The sequence below is a fragment of the Scyliorhinus canicula genome, chromosome 20 (genome assembly GCF_902713615.1).
Source record: "Scyliorhinus canicula chromosome 20, sScyCan1.1, whole genome shotgun sequence".
Lineage (NCBI taxonomy): Eukaryota > Metazoa > Chordata > Chondrichthyes > Carcharhiniformes > Scyliorhinidae > Scyliorhinus > Scyliorhinus canicula.
In genome coordinates, this window is record NC_052165.1 from 91,122,082 (window position 1) to 91,129,581 (window position 7,500).

Consider the following 7,500-nt stretch of genomic DNA (forward strand, 5'->3'; position numbering starts at 1 on the left):
TGACGCTGGACCAATCTCGTCCACAAAACCTGGAAATCAACGGCCACGCGACCTCCTGCCTGCTGGACTCCGGGAGCACCGAAAGCTTCATCCACCCGGACACGGTAAGGTGCTGCTCCCTCGCGGTCCACCCCGCTAACTAAGCGGATCTCCCTGGCCTCCGGGTCCCACTCTGTCCCCATCCGAGGGTTCTGCACGGTCACTCTCACAGTCCAGGGCGTAGAATTCAGCGGTTTCCATCTCTACATCCTCCCCAACCTCTGCGCGTCACTCTTACTAGGCCTGGGTTTCCAGTGCAATCTCCAGAGCCTCACCCTCAAATTCGGCAGACCCCAACCCCCACTCACCGTTTGCGGCCTCACGACCCTCAAGGTTGACCCACCCTCCCTCTTTGCCAATCTAACTCCGGATTGCAAGCACCAGGAGCAGACGGTACAGCGCCCAGGACAAGACCTTCATCAGGTCCGAGGTCCAGCGGCTGCTTCGGGAGGGTATTATCGAGGCCAGCAACAGCCCTTGGAGAGCCCGTGGTAGTAGTAAAAACGGAGGAGAAACACAGAATGGTCGTGGCAGGTAGGATCAAGGAAAACCCAAAAGCTTTCTATAGGTATGTCAGGAATAAAAGAATGACTAGGGTAAGAGTAGGGCCAGTCAAGGATAGTGGTGGGAAGTTGTGTGTGGAGGCTGAGGAGATAAGCGAGATACTAAATGAATACTTTTCGTCAGTATTCACTCAGGAAAAAGATAATATTGTGGAGGAGAATGCTGAGACCCAGGCTATTAGAATAGATGGCATTGAGGTGCGTAGGGAAGAAGTGTTGGCAATTCTGGACAAGGTGAAAATAGATAAGTCCCCGGGGCCGGATGGGATTTATCCTAGGATTCTCTGGGAAGCCAGGGAAGAGATTGCTGAGCCTTTGGCTTTGATTTTTAGGTTATCATTGGCTACAGGAATAGTGCCAGAGGACTGGAGGATAGCAAATGTGGTCCCTTTGTTCAAGAAGGGGAGTAGAGATAACCCCGGTAACTATAGGCCGGTGAGTCTAACGTCTGTGGTGGGTAAGGTCTTGGAGAGGATTATAAAAGATACGATTTATAATCATCTAGATAGGAATAATATGATTAGGGATAGTCAGCATGGTTTTGTGAAGGGTAGGTCATGCCTCACAAACCTTATCGAGTTCTTTGAGAAGGTGACTGAACAGGTAGACGAGGGTAGAGCAGTTGATGTGGTGTATATGGATTTCAGTAAAGCGTTTGATAAGGTTCCCCACGGTCGGCTATTGCAGAAAATACGGAGGCTGGGGATTGAGGGTGATTTAGAGATGTGGATCAGAAATTGGCTAGTTGAAAGAAGACAGAGAGTGGTAGTTGATGGGAAATGTTCAGAATGGAGTTCAGTTACGAGTGGCGTACCACAAGGATCTGTTCTGGGGCCGTTGCTGTTTGTCATTTTATAAATGACCTAGAGGAGGGCGCAGAAGGATGGGTGAGTAAATTTGCAGACGACACTAAAGTCGGTGGAGTTGTAGACAGTGCGGAAGGATGTTGCAGGTTACAGAGGGACATAGATAAGCTGCAGAGCTGGGCTGAGAGGTGGCAAATGGAGTTTAATGTGGAGAAGTGTGAGGTGATTCACTTTGGAAAGAATAACAGGAATGCGGAATATTTGGCTAATGGTAAAATTCTTGGTAGTGTTGATGAGCAGAGGGATCTCGGTGTCCATGTACATAGATCCCTGAAAGTTGCCACCCAGATTGATAGGGTTGTGAAGAAGGTCTATGGTGTGTTGGCCTTTATTGGTAGAGGGATTGAGTTCCGGAGCCATGAGGTCATGTTGCAGTTGTACAAAACTCTAGTACGGCCGCATTTGGAGTATTGCGTACAGTTCTGGTCGCCTCATTATAGGAAGGACGTGGAAGCCTTGGAACGGGTGCAGAGGAGATTTACCAGGATGTTGCCTGGTATGGAGGGAAAATCTTATGAGGAAAGGCTGATGGACTTGAGGTTGTTTGCGTTAGAGAGAAGAAGGTTAAGAGGTGACATAATAGAGGCATACAAAATGATCAGAGGGTTAGATAGGGTGGACAGTGAGAGCCTTCTCCCGCGGATGGAGGTGGCTAGCACGAGGGGACATAGCCTTAAATTGAGGGGTAATAGATATAGGACAGAGGTCAGAGGTGGGTTTTTTACGCAAAGAGTGGTGAGGCCGTGGAATGCCCTACCTGCAACAGTAGTGAACTCGCCAACATTGAGGGCATTTAAAAGTTTATTGGATAAGCATATGGATGATAAGGGCATAGTGTAGGTTAGATGGCCTTTAGTTTTTTTCCATGTCGGTGCAACATCGAGGGCCGAAGGGCCTGTACTGCGCTGTATCGTTCTATGTCTATGTTCTATGACTACACCCAGACCATCAACCGGTACACGGAGCTCGACGCGTACCCCCTCCCCCGCATATCTGATATGGTCAATCAGATTGCACAGTACCGGGTCTTCTCAACGATTGACCTTAAATCCGCCTCCCACCAGCTCCCCATCCGCCAATCGGACCGTCCCTACACTGCCTTCGAGGCGGACGGCCGCCTCTATCACTTTCTTAGGGTTCCCTTCGGTGTCACTAACGGGGTCTCGGTATTCCAAAGGGAAATGGACCGAATGGTCGACCGGTACAGTTTGCGGGCCACATTTCCGTACTTAGATAATGTCACCATCTGCGGCCATGACCAGCAGGACCACAATGTCAATCTTTCTAAATTCCTCCGCACTGCCACTCTTCTCAACTTTATATATAACAAGGAGAAGTGTGTGTTCAGCACGAACCGCTTAGCCATCCTCGGCTACGTAGTCCAAAATGGAGTTCTGGGGCCCGATCCCGACCGCATGCGCCCCCTCATGGAGCTTCCCCTCCCCCACTGCCCCAAGGCTCTCAAACGCTGCCTTGGGTTCTTCTCCTACTACGTCCAGTGGGTCCCAAACTACGCGGACAAGGCCCGCCCACTGATCCAGTCCACTAAATTTCCCCTTGCGGCCGAGGCACAACAGGCCTTCGCCTGCATCAAAGCTGACATAGCCAAGGCCGGGATGCACGCAGTAGACGAGACCCTCCCCTTTCAAGTAGAAAGTGACGGTTCAGATGTCGCCCTTGCTGCCACGCTGAATCAGGCCGGCAGACCCGTGGCATTGTTTTCACGCCCCCTTCATGCCTCTGAAATTCGGCGCTCATCCGTCGAAAAGAGGAGGCCCAGGCTATCGTTGAAGCGGTGCGGCACTGGAGGCATTACCTGGCCGGCAGGAGATTCACTCTCCTCACTGACCAACGGTCGGTAGCCTTCATGTTCAATAACACACAGCGGGGCAAGATCAGAAATGATAAAATCTTGCGGTGGAGAATCGAGCTCTCCACCTATAATTACGAGATCTTGTATCGCCCCGGCAAGCTCAACGAGCCCCCAGACGCCCTCTCCCGAGGTACATGTGCCAGAGCACAAGTGAACCAGCTCCGTGCCTTGCACGAGAGCCTTTGCCATCCGGGGGTCACCCGCTTGTACCATCTGATCAAAGCCCGCAATCTGCCCTACTCCGTCGAGGAAGTACGGACAGTCACCAGAGACTGCCAGGTCTGTGCGGAGTGCAAGCCGCACTTCTACCGGCCAGACCGCGCACACCTGGTGAAAGCATCCCGCCCCTTTGAACGCCTCAGCGTGGATTTCAAAGGGCCCCTCCCCTCTACCGACCGCAACACCTACATCCTTAGTGTGGTCGATGAATTCTCTAGGTTCCCCTTTGCCATCCCATGCCCCGACATGACGTCTGCCACCGTCATCAAAGCCCTCAACTTCATCTTCGCTCTGTTCGGTTTCCCCGACTATATGCACAGTGACAGGGGATCCTCATTCATGAGCGATGAGCTGCGTCAGTTCCTGCTCAGCAGGGGTATCGCCTCCAGCAGGACGACCAACTACAACCCCCGGGGAAACGGACAGGTAGAGAGGGAGAACGGGACGGTATGGAGGGCCGTCCAGCTGGCCCTACGGTCCAGGAACCTCCCAGCCGCTCGCTGGCAGCAGGTCCTCCCGGATGCACTCCACTCCATCCGGTCACTTACTGTGCACCGCTACGAATAACACACTCCATCAACGTGTTTTTGCCTTCCCCAGGAAGTCCACATCCGGGGTGTCGCTCCCGACTTGGCTCGCAGCTCCAGGACCGGTCCTGCTCCGTAGGCATGTCCGACTCCACAAGGCGGACCCCTTGGTGGACAGGGTACACTTGCCCCACGCCAACCCCCAGTATGCCTACGTGGACTTCCCCGACGTCCGCCAGGATACGGTCTCCCTCAGGGACCTGGCACCGTCAGGTTCCACCCACACACTCCCCCACCCACGCCTCACCCTCCCTTCCCCCCGGCGCTACCAACATTAACCCCACCAGGTCCATCCCTCCTTCCCCTGCCCACGCAAGAGGACGAAGAAGATTTCGGCACGCTCCCAGGATCATCCGACTACTGGCCAGCACCAACACCGCCAGCACCGACATCGCCGCCACCGTTACGGCGCTCCCAGCGAATCGTCAAACCACCGGATCGATTGAACCTCTGACGGGCATCGGACCGTCAAAATGGACAGATTGTTTCCTTCCCCACTGTACATAATTCACAACACTGTATATAGTCCCACAGCACCCCCGCCGGATCCATTTTTAACAGGGGGTGAATGTGGTGAACCACTGTGTGCACCTGTATTAGGGGGTGTAAGGTAGGACCTATACTACAGGTTCGCCGGTAGCCCCTGCCGGCTAGCTCCGCCCACTAGGAGCCGTATAAATATGCGTGTCCTCCTCCTGATCAGCCATTTTGTCAGCTGCAGCAGGAGGCCACGCATCCGACTGTAATAAAGCCACAGTTGTACCAAACTGAGTCTTTCGTGCAATTGATCGTGCATCACTTCCCCCTCCCCCTCCCTCACACTCCCCTTCCCCCCTCCCACCTCCCCACACCCCCATACCCCCTCCCTCCCACATACCCCCCTCTCCTCCCTCCCCCCTCCCCACACCCCCATACCCCCCTCCCCTCCCACACACCCCCTCTCCTCCCTCCCCCCTCCCCCACCCCCATACCCCCTCCCCGTCCCACACACCCCCCTCTCCTCCCTCCCCCCACCCCACACCCCCATACCCCCTCCCACACACCCCCCTCTCCTCCCTCCCCCCACCCCAAACCCCCATACCCCCTCCCACACACCCCCCTCTCCCCCATACCCCCTCACTACACCCCCATACCCCCATACCCCCTCCCACACACCCCCCTCTCCTCCCTCCCCCCTCCCCACACTCCCAAACCCACTCCCACATACCCCCTCTCCTCCCTCCCCACACCCCCACACCCCCTCCCCCTCCCACACACACCCCTCTCCTCTCTCCCCCCCTCCCCACACCCCCATACCCACTCCTACCCCCCTCCTCCCTCCACCCTCCCCACACCCCCATACCCCCTCCTACACACACCCCTCTCCTGCTTCCCCCCTCCCCACACCCCCATACCCCCTCCCACATACACCCCTCTCCTCCCTCCCCACACCCCCACACCCCCTCCCCCTCCCACACACACCCCTCTCCTCCCTCCCCCTCCCCACACCCCCATACCCCTCCCCCTCCCACACACACCCCTCTCCTCCCTCCCCCCACCCCACACCCCCATACCCCCTCCCCCTCCCAGACACACCCCTCTCCTCCCTCCCCCCACCCCACACCCCCATACCCCCTCTCACACACCCCCCTCTCCTCCCTCCCCCTCCCCACACCCCCATACCCCTCCCCCTCCCACACACCCCCTCCTCCCTCCCCATCCCCACACTCCCATACCCCCTGCCCCTCCCACACACCCCTCTCCTCCCTCCCCCCACCCCACACCCACATACCCCCTCCCCCTCCCAGACACACCCCTCTCCTCCCTACCCCCTCCCCACACCCCCATGCCCCCTCCCCCTCCCACACCCCCCTCTCCTCCCTCCCCCCACCCCACACCCCCATACCCCCTGCCCCTCCCACACACCCCTCTCCTCCCTCCCCACTCCCCACACCCCATACCCCATACCCCCTCCCACACACCCCCCTCTCCTCCCTCCCCCCTCACTACACCCCCATACCCCATACCCCTCCCAAACACCCCCCTCTCCTCCCCCTCCCCACACCCCCATGCCCCCTCCCCCTCCCACACACCCCCTCCTCCCTCCCCCATCCCCACACTCCCCATACCCCCTGCCCCTCCCACACACCCTGCCTCTCCTCCCTACCCCCTTCCCACACCCCCACACCCCTTCCCCTCCCACACACGCCCCTCTCCTTCCTACCCCTTCCCACACCCCTACCCCCATACCCCCTCCCACACACACCCCTCTCCTCCCTCCCCCCACCCCACACCCCCATACCCCCTCCCACACACCCCCCTCTCCTCCCTCCCCCCTCACTACACCCCCATACCACCTCCCACACACCCCCCTCTCCTCCCTCCCCCCTCCCACACCCCCATACCCCCTCCCACACACCCCTCTCTCCTCCCTCCCCACACCCCCACACCCCCTCCCCCTCCCAGACACACCTCTCTCCTCCCTCCCCCCTCCCCACACACCCATACCCCTCCCCCTCCCACACCCCCCCCTCTCCTCCCTCCCCCCTCCCCACACCCCCATACCCCCTCCCACACACCCCCTCTTCTCCCTCCCCACACCCCCACACCCCTCCCCCTCCCACACACACCCGTCTCCTCCCTCCCCCCTCCCCACACCCCCATACCCCCTCCCACACCCCCCCCCTCTGCTCCCTCCCCCCTCCCCACACCCCCATACCCCCTCCTATACACACCCCTCTCCTGCCTCCCCCCTCCCCACACCCCCATACCCCCTCCCACACACCCCACACCTTCCTACCCCCTCCCAACACCCCCATACCCCCTCCCCCCCACACCCCCATACCCCCTCCCCCTCCCACACACCCCCTCCTCCCTCCCCCATCCCCACACTCCAATACCCCCTGCCCCTCCCACACACCCTGCCTCTCCTCCCTACCCCCTCCCTACACCCCCACACCCCCTCCCCCTCCCACACACGCCCCTCTCCTCCCTACCCCCTCCCCACACCCATACCCCCATACCCCTCCCACACACCCCCCTCTCCTCCCTCCCCCCACCCCACACCCCCATACCCCCTCCAACACACCCCCCTCTCCTCCCTACCCCCTCCTCACACCCCCATACCACCTGCCCCTCCCACACACCCCTCTCCTCCCTACCCACTCCCCACACCCCCATACCCCCTCCCACACACCCCCCTCTCCTCCCCCCCTCCCCACACCCCCATACCCCCTCCCACACACCCCTCACCTCCCTAGCCCCTCCCCACACCCCCATACCCCCTCCCCACACCCCCATACCCCCTCCCCCTCCCCAAACCCCCTCCCCACACCCCCTCCCACACTTACCCCCTCCGCCCCCCTCGGTTTTTG

General features: G+C 59.2%; 1 protein-coding gene across 1 annotated transcript in view; it reads right to left on the reverse strand.

Annotated features, from left to right (window-relative positions):
- Positions 1-7,500, reverse strand: part of LOC119954795 (integrin alpha-X-like) — a 65,592-nt gene that overhangs the window by 35,704 nt on the left and 22,388 nt on the right. The window lies entirely within an intron of this gene.